We start from the raw sequence: 12431 nt of genomic DNA, 5'->3' as shown, positions 1-12431 counted from the left end.
GCTTAATAAGGGGATACAAAGAGACATTTACAAGCACCATTATTTAATTTATCAGAATACAGAAAGTACACAAGGTTTTTAAATAATTTTACTTCAGACACTTTAATAGGCTAATTATGTAATTAGTTATAATCCTATTAAACTGTGTCGGTATAAAATTTTCACAATAATCATTGAAGCTTTTGTCACGGTATATGTTTTTGTTTTTAAATCACAATATATAATTTCTAAGTGAAAAAAAGTGTTGTCGTCCTAACAGGTTAAATAACTTTATTAAAGATAATTTACTAAAAGACTTTTATAAAAAATACATAAAAATATAAAGTAAACAAGTGTTTCAAGATTAGAGTGCAAAAGATTGTTCAAATGAACGAAAGAACAATAGGTAAGTAAGGTCCCATTTGTTAACATTAGTTAAAGCAGGTTAACATTAACTAAAAATGTGCAATAGCTAATTGTTGCAGTAGTTAATATTCTTTGTTAATGTTGATTAATAAAAAATACAACTATGTTAGTTAATGTTAGCTCCATTGAATTAAGACAACTTTTGATTTTATAATGTATTATTAAAAGTTGAAATTAAGATAGCATTATTAATAAATGCAGTCATTGTTTTTTTTCATGTTAACTAATGGAACTTGTGTTACTGAACAATAATAACGAATCAGTCGTTGATATATAGATAGGCCCACTGTTCTCTATTATAGATTAGTGGATGGGCCATGTTTAGGTTAGAAAAAATGTTTGAAAATAAATAGCTCATTAAGTCTTTAAGTAAGAATTATTTGAGGCTATTGTGAAGATTAAAGCGAATATAAATATCTAAATGACTGAGTGTGAAACATTATTTACACAGTTTTAGGAAAATAGCGCAGCTGATTTGTTTACTGGGTTACCGGGGTAACGGCAGCGCCCTCTAGTGGCGAATGTGCGTCATTCAGCGCGTCTTCACTTTAACTCGCTCCGCTTTTCTTCTCATCTGTGCTCATTTAAATTAAACCGTTGCCTTTTTAAAGTTCTAAAGTAATCATATGAGGCTGCATCGCAATTTTTCCATAAATAAACAGAATAAATTAATACGTTTGTTATAGGCTACTGTATAAGTTAGGCTGTTTTGTATTTTGTTTTGTATTCGCACTTGCGCTCCTAAATACATTTTCCAGTTCGCACACATCTATTTTTAGTCGCAAATGCGAGTGAAATACTCGCACTGTGGAGCCCTGCATTGCTTAGGAAAGTAAATGGAAAATTGTTTTAAATAGATTTAAAATCTAAGTAAATTCAATTTTTCTCAATAGGTGTAGCTAGACTTAACTACAGACTGGAGTAGATCAAATAAAATAAACCCAAATAAAAATAAATAAATATTTACTGCAATTAATACAGTAAAAATAAACTACACAAATAAACAAAAGCATGTGGGGGAGACCAAAGTAATTGACAGCTCAACAGAAGATGAACAGAAAGAAAGTGTAGAGGAAGGAAGGGAACTGTTACACTTTACACACACTGTCTCTAAGTGTTAGTGGGATGCTAACATCTGACAGCTGAGGTAAGGGGCTTTAGCTTCTACCCATGTAGGGTCGTTAGCGCAGTAGCTTCGGCTACCTGCAGTGGTCTGTTTACATTAGTCTGTGACGTGTGCGCCGTCTTGAGTTTGAACCGGAAAGGCCTCGCTATCGCCTTCCGGGGTCAGACGTTGCTAAGAAATCGATGCACGCTTAACAGCCGGTGTGTGCGCTGAGCACGTGAGCTGGGTGTAAACATGTATGGGAATCTCGCGCTCAGGCTGTCATTCACACTTCATTCATAACTTCCACAGCGCGTTCACTTCACAGATAAAGGCAACGCATTACACCATTAAATCGACCATTAAGGGATTAATATGAATGCAATGATACGCGACAATAAACAGATGACGTACCAAAAACTGTAGTGAGCTTCTTTTTTTTTTCTCATCGCACAGCTAAACTGAAGCCGCTATCCTGAAGAGATTTTATCTGTTCAGGAGAGACTTACACGGTTTAAAACAAAACCCCAAAAGTGGGGGTTTTCTTTGCCCAATATTAAATAGATTTAATCTGAAACTCTTTGCGCTGCCGATCTGAGAGGTAGTCAGATATGGGGCTTATGCTGTTCAGAACTGAAAGTAGGGATTTCTTCACCCGGGATCAGTTACACTTAATATAACACTATTTATGCGCGCTGCCGATCTGGGGTTTCTTCGCCAGATATATGGGGCTTATGCGGTTGTTGCAACAATTACTTGATCAAGATTTTGACTCCCAGTTATCATTAATCTGATACTGACCTGCAGTATTTTAAGATTAATTTTGCTCCGTGATCGGGCGAGGGGGCATGCATTAGTTAGCTACGCTAATGATTACACCCACGGGAGTAATAGTCTAGTTGTATGGCATTGGAACAATGGCATAAATCTAGCTATACATAATAAGGCCTTAATTTTAAGATAAGCGAGGAACATCGCTCGCTCTCTTCTTCGCGCTAAAAGAGGTTTTCTTCGCTCACTTTAGGGCGGATAAAATAGCATTAAGACACGCTATAAAAGGTTTGGTTGTTTTATAGGGTCTAATTTATAAACAGCAGTTAACTTAAGTCATTAACAGTGGCTGGTTTCTCAGTGAGAAACTCGAGAACTGTTAAGGCACGGAAAGTGGGCGTGTAATCTACACATTCATTCACAAAAGACGCAGTTGGATAGTTTGAATAAACACACATAAGAAACACAATGTTACTGAGTCTGCTCACAGAACCAGGTTTAAAACGTTGCTCGCATTTTTCTCCACCAACTGTAGCAAATTAGCTCAAAGTAAGATGAACATAATTTATCATAACGGGTTGTTATCAATTATATATTCATCTTCAGGAATTAACTGTAGCATTAACAGTACAATAAAATGATTTGTTCGTCCGCAGTACGGACAGTTTCAATCGTCTATTGACTTGAAGGAAAATTATTTCTCGGGTCACGAAAAATAATTTTCTCATTAATACAATCGCTCATAGAGCATATGTAACAAAACCGGAACGTTAAAGTGACCTCGTTTCTGTGAGCTGCATACACAGACAACCAAGTGTGAATGCATATGGATGTTTATTAAACTACTCTACTGGGTACATGCAGGGACGGATTACGAACCGGGCCAGCGGGGCCACTGCCCAGGGGCCCTAGGGGTGCAGGGGGCCCCAGGGGCCCTTAGCCCAAAACAATTTGCAACGCTTATCAACAATGTATTTTCGTTTGTCTATTTTAGAGGGCCTACATTCTTTGATCCTCTGCCTACAAGGGCCCCTGACCCTATAGGGAGGGCGTTTGGCTGCCAAGGGTCCTTGAATTGTGGTGGTTGTGGTGGTGGTGCTGGTGGGGGGGTCGGTGCTTTCAGGGGGCCCCCGGCCCTGCTATAGGAACTTTAAAGGGAAATGGGTGCATGGGAGCCTACTTTTAGAAGGCCCTCTTAGGCCCTCCTATTATAGTCCTGGCTTCTGGCTACCAGGGGGTCCCTAGGGAGGATGGGGGCTTTGGGGGCTTTTAGAGGGCCCTCTGATTATGAGGGCCCTACTAGGAGGCCCTAGGGAGGAGGGTGTAGTGTACCTTTAGAGGGCCATCTGATTACAAGGGCCCCTACCATGGGGCCCCTGGCTTCTGGGGGGAGGGGAGGGGGGCGTGTTAACAGCCTTACAGAAGGCCCTCTGACTAGGGAGCGGTAGCATGGTGGGATGGAGGCGGTTAACCTGCCCGCTGAGTGGCCCCCAGACCAGTGTAGCAGTGTAAGAGTTTGACCAGTGTAATCACTCCCAGGGCTGTAGTGGAGGCTAAACGCAAGTAAACACGGTTTACCCACCTCTGAAATTTCAGAATTAGAGTTTACCCACTTCTCAATTGATCTAAATGCACATCATAGTATAGTTTATGCACAAAATGTGATCACAGAATTCGTAGTTCACCCACCTCTTATTTTACCACTACACCCCTGATCACTCCGTTCTGTACGGGGATATGGTACACAGGTGGATTCTGGCATGGTTCAGCTGGACACGGTACACATGTAGTGTGATCACTAACCGTGCCCCAACATGGCTCTCACTGTACGTTCATACCAGGAGAGACCAAAGCGAACACGTCGCCAAGGCCGTTGAAGAAGCTTCGTTGTTGAATTTGCTTTATTCACTTTGTTCGCTCATTGGAATGTTTGATTTAGCCTGTTACCGTGGGGCGTTGGTAAATCTATATATTAGAATTGGTTTTCACCGAACCGCGTCATAACTCATTACATAAGGTTAACTGACTTTTAACTTCTCTTTTTCGCTCTGGTCGCCCAATTCACTTCGCTGCCAGTGAATTTGCTTTGTTCGGCCAATTCGCCGACTCTCCATAGAGAAATAATGACTTTCGTCGCTCTGGTCTCTTCTGATGTGAATGTACGTGACATCAATAATGACACTCCAAATAATAAATATTTGAATTAATTTGAGAAAGTTGGTGTTAATAACAGTTTTTTTCAAATTGGAGAACTTGCAATGCGTAAATCATGGGGAGAGACCTATCTTTTCCCATGGTAATAACCAGGCTGCTGAATAGAAATGGGATGATTAGCAAAAGTGCTTTGATTTACAGCATGAATTGTATGACATTCAAACTGCATGATCAGTTTGCATTGTTGATTAAAACTGGACAAGTTCTAATATTTTCTGACTTTTGTCTGATGGTTATTTCACTCGATGCTAGAACAGCAGACAGCATGCTGTAGTAGACAGTTGCTACCAGTGGGGATTTCTTTATGACTGCAAGGGAAGCTCGGCTTCCCCTATAATGTCAAAAATGGTCAAACATGTAGTATTGTGTTAACATTTTATTGATTAAAAATGCGTTAGAACACGTTCATCTCAGAGACGAGTTCGTTCAGAATCAGCTACATATAGCAGGTGACTCGATTTCCTTCTCATAGATTCCTGTAGCATCAGTGTATTTGCCTGTTGAAGCCCAGCGTCCATGGACTTCTATGGGGCTGCTTTGAACAGTTTTTTTCAGTGCTTCAAAACTAGACGGTCATTGGATAAATGCTGCGATGTCCCGCCCCCGGACGCTCAGCGTCTCTGGGGGTGAATGGAGGAGTGGGCGGGGCTGGACTCCGGGCTTCTGCGTGATGATTGGAGGGTTTGTCGAAAGACTGCATCTCCTTTTGATTGACAACGATTGTGTCCTATAAGAAGTCGCTGATGCTGAAGCTATTCGAGCCAGTGTTGCCAACTTAGCGACTTTTCAGACCACCCTAGCGACTTTTCAGACCACCCTAGCGACCTTTTTCAGACCACCCTAGCGACCTTTTTCCCCAAAAGTGACTAGCGACAAATCTAGCGACTTCTTTGACAAACCTTAGCGAGTCTCTGTGATCGCTGGAACTGCCGCAACGGCGCGAGGTCAGTGCGCACGCACCTCTTTCTCTGTTCAGTGAGCAGCTGAGAGGAGCAGCGCAGTTCAGTTCAAATAGATATTATGTTGCTTCTCTAATTTTACATGCAAATATAGCCGAAATCACAGCACAGGAATTGTCTTGTCTTATCTTGTATGTATTATTTGATTTAATCAGACGACGGCTCGATTATAAATTAGTATTTTTGTGCAGACTAACTTCTTGGGATGGAGAGCAGGTTATGTATTCTTAAAGGGCTGCGTTTCAGTCACTATTTCATATTCATCCCGTTGACTGACAACATAAACAGTAAAATGTATAAAGGAAAACAGTTTTATTGAGAATTTGGCTGCATTAAAATACAGTATGAGCACAGAGAGACAAACAAATGTAAAAGGTAATATGACGCGATGACGTAATGAATATGCTAATTAGCGCATGGCGTCATCTGGCGACATTTAGCGACTTTTCAAACTGGCTTTAGCTACTTTCCATCGAAAGAAGCTGGCAACACTGATTCGAGCTCAGTTCCATAGTACGCCGCACTAGTTTGGACCCACAAGTGGCATGATGACGTAACAACTAGCCATCCCAGACAATGCTGGCGGGGTTTTTTTTTTAAGGGGGGGGGGGCCCTCGCGAACGTTTTGCCCAGGGGCCCACACAACCCATAATCCGTCCCTGGGTACATGTAACATTGAACTAAACACAAACATACACACATTAAACACAGATGCCAACGCAAGGAAGGCATGGAGAGAGAGAGAGAGAGAGAGAGAGAGCTGACACAACCTGTTAGAACCATCAAAGCATCACATCACCTTAATTAAAAGGGGTCGAAGCCTAGAAGCGCATCTAACATCCAACAAGCGGTTACTTGCACTGGTTTGTTGATGCTGAGTAAAGTGTCCTGCATTTGTAATGCGTTTCTTAATTCTTGATGAATTCCTTTAGGAGTGAAAGCTTCGTCATTCCAACCACGGGTTGATTGGTCCGAAGTTAAGTCGCCAAAGTTACTGAGCTCAAAGCTGCCAGGAGCTCGAACTTCCCCCGAAGGGGAGTCGCTAAGTTTCCACTGTGATTGTGTGTCTCTAGGGCAGGGGTTTTCAACCTTTTAGGACATGCGCCCCCCCAAGTTTGTTTAATTTCACTCGCGCCCCCCCAACATCAAACCCCCTCCCCTCCCCTCCCCTCCCCTCCCCCCGAGCCCAAAGTGTGCGAACATCATTCACATATTGTTTGCTGCGTTTCCAGTGCGTAGCATTAAGAAACATAAACATATAACCAGCTTACCTGATTCAGTGTGATGGCTGAGCCTGTTTCTGAGATAACAACATGCCAATCCGTGGTTGGATCTCTGACATGACTAACTGTGCGTTCACACCGCCGGCGGCGAGAGCGTCAAAATTCGCCCTGGCCGCCCTGACTGCGACGCTGTAGAAAAGATTCGTGGACGCGCTGACGCTCTGACGTAGATCGTATGCTCGTCTTGTATTTAAAGGAGCCGCAAAGGAAACAAGCAGGTTGAAACGCACGTTGTAGCGGGAAAATGTCCTCTATAATTTTTATTTATTTATGTCCCTGTACACAAACAGGGACACGTCAAATATTATCGGGAAACCCGCCAAAGCAATAATTAATCTCTCTTCCATTTTGCTTGGGAACTAATGTGGTCGGAACCAAAGTTTACAGGACTGCGTTCTCTGGAACCCTCTCAAGCGGAGGACTTCTACATTCCGATTGGTTGCCGCCCAACCGCGTCATAGCTCATTACCATAAAGTTGACCTGATTTCAACTCTCCTCGACGCTCTCACCGCCCAAGACTCGCCGCGCCGCTCTCGCCGGAGCTCGCCGCCGGCTCACATTGAAAATGAATGACTTCCGGCCACTTTGACGCTCTCGCCGCCCGCGGTGTGAACGCACAGTAACCGTAAATAATTTTACACCATTCTCACTGTCGCCTAACAGTGGGAGTCAGATTGCCCCCTAGCGGATGGCTGAAGATTTGAAAGCTCGTATTCATAAATCTTCAAGGCAATGTCTCTGAATTAATTGATGCTCGCGCCCCCCTTGACAGGTGCTGGCGCCCCCCTGGGGGGGGGGTTGAAAACCCCTGCTCTAGGGCACCAAAGGTAGAGAGAAGAACTGGTCTTTTGGGTGTGGGAGAAGTTTCATCTGACCAAGTTACACCCATTTCTGGTCAGTTCGACCAGTAACAACGCGCATAGTTTCGGCGGGAGAGTGTTCCTTTGTCTCACTTGACACCTCATTTGCATATTTTATGACTTCTGCTGGATCAGTGTACTTCTTCCCACAGTACTGTAGGAATATTATGATGCATTTCACGAGGTCACAGTGTACATCATTGTTTGAGAAATGAAGAGCAGATAATTTTGATATCAAGAAAGAAACATCTAGCATGTATTAAACCAGAGATACATTCATACACCTGAATATAGGCGTTTAGAGTCTAACTAATACAAGTAAAGGGTTGTAACTAGGTTAATATAATAGGGGAATATACATACAACACATGCATATATCAGATACATTTATAACTGCTTAATTATAGCCTAAATAAAGCAAATGTCTTTCTGTGTGTGTGTGTGATGTGTATTTGAAATTGTAGAGACCACTGGTCTAGTCAGGCCGTTGGTGCCTGGCACAGGGGGGGTCATTCACTCCTTTTCGGAATGTGTTTGAAGTCCGATGGAGAGAGCAGATAGTCAATTCTGCTTAGCAACTGACAGTGGGAGGGTACATCCACTGGCAATTACGCACCATATAAATGTAGAATTTGGGGCCAGGTCTGTGAGTTATTTAGCTAATGTCACAGGTTAAAAGGGGTCTCTAAGACATAAAACCACAATGACCATCAAGGATCATAAGCAGACGCTACACTGTCCTCCTCCACAACTTCCACCAGTTTCCTCTGCCGGCCACCTGCCATTTGCCATCCCTCCACCACTTCCTCACCCTCCTCTCTCTGTGGCGTGAGGTTGTGCCTTCTGTGAAAGGGGCGATCTGTCACAACCATATGGACTTTGTTTTCCCTTTTGCACCGTACCCCTTTCGTTGTCTTGATTGTGCCACTGTGTTCAGGTGTGTCTAGTTAATTATCCTTGTTTGGGCTGTGTACTGTAGTTGCACCCTTTCTGTTCAGTGTTGTCCAGTCTCATCAATGCTACGTGTGTTTCAAGCTTTCCCTCTGTGTGGCTTTAGCTTCTGTGGACTTATTAAAGACTGTTTAACTTCATTATCATGTTTGTGTGTGTTTATAAACACAGACTCGTGACTGTATACAGAGCTGGGTAGATTGCTCACAAACTGTAATTTTGATTATATGACAAAAATTGTAGTTTAGTATCATAATCCATTACATTTCACATTTTAGGCAATATAATCAGACTTTTTGATTACTTTTAGATTACTTTTGACCTTGTACCATATCGATATTAAAATGCAAAGAAAAAGAAAATATATTACATTTGTTGTTTTTTTGTTTTTCCCAAACTGGGATTCGTAATAATAATTAAATTCAAATAATTAATTCAGTCATAAAAATTTAAAATTAAAATAAATAATTTGACAATAACATCAAAATAATAATATTAATATATAAAATAATATTTTAAAATAGCAGGGGTCCTTCAATTAAATGTATTAGGTGAAAGAGTTTTGGCTGACAAAAAAAGTTTGGGAATCCTTTCATTACATGTAAATAAGAATTGAATTTGTACAGTTTAATGTGTTTGTAAAACAAAAGCTTTCCCAAGACAAAATAATACATGATTAAATAACCCTCTGCATGTTCATCAGTAGGTGATGTAATGTTGAAATGCTAAGAAAACACTTCTTAAAACTGAAAGGATTTTTAGTAAATCCAGATGTCAAATACACACCTGACTGGTTACTGGTCTTTGTGTGAATGTCTGCAAAACTAGAAGACTTTCTGAGTGTATATAGCGGTATGCAATTTTACAAAGGAAAATTTTAAAGATGAAAAAGAAGAATTAGGGAGAATCAATCAATTATGAATAATTAATTGCTATTGTGTGAATAAAATGTAATTGTGTAATCAATAAAATAGTAACTGTAGTCTGATTAAGAGTATTTTCAAATACTAATTTAATTTTGGAATCTGATTACATAATCCAGATTATATGTAATCAGTTACTACCAGTGGTGGAAAGAGTACTGAAAATATATACTCAAGTAAAAGTACCATTACCTTCCAAAAAATGTAGTTTGAGTAGAGTAAAAGTACTTGTCCAAAAAAACTACTTGAGTAAGAGTAAAAGAGTAGCCTATTTAAAAGTACTCATGAGTATTGAGTAGTGAGTACTGAGCTATGGATTCTATCCCGTCATAATAAACGCTGTACACTGCAATTTATACATGTGTGACCCTGGAGCACATAAGCAGTCTTAAGTCGCTGAGGTATATTTATAGCAATAGCCAAAAATACATTGTATGGGTCAAAATTTTTGATTCTTCTTTTATGCCAAAAATCATTAGGATATTAAGTAAAGGTCATGTTCCCTGAAGATATTTTGTAAATTTCCTACCGTAAATATATCAAAACTTCATTTTTGATTAGTAATATGCATTGCTAAGAACTTAATTTGGACAACTTTAAAGGAGATTTTCTCAATATTTAGATTTTTTTGCTCCCTCAGATTCCAAATAGTTGTATCTCAGACAAATATTGTCCTATCCTAACAAACCATACATCAATGGAAAGCTTATTTACTCAGCTTTGTATAGATTATGTTTTGAACTTATGGTTTTGTGCAGGGTCACCTTTAAAAAAAGTTGTACATTCTGGAATTCACATTATCTTGTTTGTCATAAAGAATGAAGCATATCTATAATCCAGCAGTTTTGATTGATTTTGACTGCCAACTCTTTAAAACACATCAAAACAGCACGGAAACAGTATTCAGTTGAAGAAAATATAGAAGTTATTCTCAGTACAATTATCCCCATTTAAATCATAAAGTTTGAAAAATAGATTTAAAATAATGTGTAAGGCCACTGAGAGCATGCTGTTGTTGCACATAAAATATTAATGTTTAGAACAGTGCAAATACAAACACCATTAGAAACTCATAGTTCAGCATCACACACCATGATATGGGTTAAAATGAGAGCCCATTTCTCTCCAAAACGGTGCCAGTTTTAGCGTTTTGCAATAAAGAAACAAGACTTGATCATTTATGTTACAATTTTAACAAATGCACATTGTTCTAGAAGTATGCACTCTAAAAACTGCTGGGTTAAAAACAACCCAATTTGGGTTATTTGGCAACCCAGCGCTGGGTCAAAAAGGGACGAACCCAGCGCTGGGTTATTTTAACCCAGCAAGTTGGGTTATTATGTTTAACCCAGCATGCTGGGTTGCTTTTTTATGGTTTAAAATTACTACATTGCTAGGCTAAAATGATCCCAAATTAAACCTACAAATCTTGTTCATTTTAAAATCACACAAAGAATGACTTTCAAAAGGTAAATATTTATTAAAAACAAGAGAAAACTGTCAAAAAGTAACATGCATGTAAGAAGAAATGCAGAAAAGTATGGCATTAACAGCTACAGAGTTTATAAATGAAGCATTTAACATTTATTGAATATAACTTCTGATCAAATTGGACTTTTTTGGTAAATTTTATATATTACAAAAATATACAAAAACACTATTATACAATTTGTACAATTAGTTAATAGTTAAGTCCTTTACAAACTATTCTGGCATGACAGTACACAAATAAACCACAACATTAACACTGATATTATAACATTCAACAGATGCATGTGTGTGACAGAATGTGAGCATGTGTATGAATGACAGAGTGTAAACTCCACTTCTACTAAACAACACATTTAACATTTTGTTTTTACAAATTATACACTTACAGTTTGTTTCATAGTCCATGAATACAGATCATGCATCACGGTCAATTTTCATTATCTCTTTAGCATAATTGATGTAGTCATGAAGAAGCCCCATCAGCACAGCATGTAGCGGCCCCCTTGGATTTATTGATCCAGACGCAGAAAGTTTCAAACGGGTGTCGATTTATTTCTTCCTCTCAACGAGTGCAATGCACCACAAGCACCATGAACACCGTGAAAACTCATTCCGCTCTCCAAGGGCGCTAATCAAAGAGTTTCCGCCATCAGATACCATGCTCTAGCTCGACACACTCTCACAGTTCGGAGCTCGTTCTTCCGACGACGCGTCAGCACCACATTGTGAAGAGAGTAGCGGGAAGTTTAACATCACAAAAAAATCAGAAGAAGAAAAACGCCGCTTTTCAAAATAAAAGCAGAACAGCCAAGGCAACACTGCAGAACCACAATGTCTTATTAACATAAATATATCACTGTGTAGGAGAATATTAATGTAGTTTATCAGACATTTACACTCCCACCAAATCCTAGTACAAGGAATGAACAAATGCACAAAGAGTAAATGAATTGTACAGGATTTCTTGACTCTAAGAAATGAATAGCCTGAAGTTAAGCTATCAGAGGTGTAACTATATAGCATCATCCATAATAAAGCAGTGTGCAGTGCTGTCAATCGCTTTCTTCTAATCAGTTCTCAAGGAGGAGCACCAATTTTTTGATTGGTCTCTCAATAACTGAGGGCTTGGAGGGAGGATCTTGTTTTTTATGAGGTTTCCTCTCCCCAACTTGCACTTTAACTCGACGAACTAAGCCATCACTACTTTGAACAGTCTCAATCACTCGTCCAAGTTGCCACTGATTTCTTGGGAGGTTATCGTCTTTAATAATGACAATATCATTCACTTTCAGGTTGCGTTGAGGTGAGTGCCATTTCTGTCTCATGGATACGTTCAGCAGATACTCCCTTTTCCAGCGGCTCCAAAACTGTTCAATAAGATATTGAACTCTTCTCCACCTCTTTGTCGCATACAGGTCCTCCTTGACAAATACTCCAGGAGGAGGAAGAGCAACTTTAGATTTCATCA

At 39.9% G+C, this 12431-nt stretch overlaps 1 long non-coding RNA gene across 1 annotated transcript in view; it reads right to left on the bottom strand.

Annotated features, from left to right (window-relative positions):
- The window catches only part of LOC306881630, a 494310-nt gene extending 482582 nt beyond the window's left edge, over positions 1-11728 (bottom strand). The window contains exon 1 of the long non-coding RNA XR_013785162.1: positions 11544-11728. This is a non-coding gene — a long non-coding RNA (uncharacterized lncRNA). The remainder of the gene's footprint in view (positions 1-11543) is intronic.
- Positions 11729-12431: the final 703 nt, after the last annotated feature.

This window comes from Barbus barbus (genome assembly GCF_936440315.1).
Source record: "Barbus barbus genome assembly, chromosome: 15".
Classification (NCBI taxonomy): domain Eukaryota; kingdom Metazoa; phylum Chordata; class Actinopteri; order Cypriniformes; family Cyprinidae; genus Barbus; species Barbus barbus.
The sequence above is the reverse complement of the archived record's forward strand: the minus strand, read 5'-3'. Positions and strand labels throughout refer to the sequence as shown.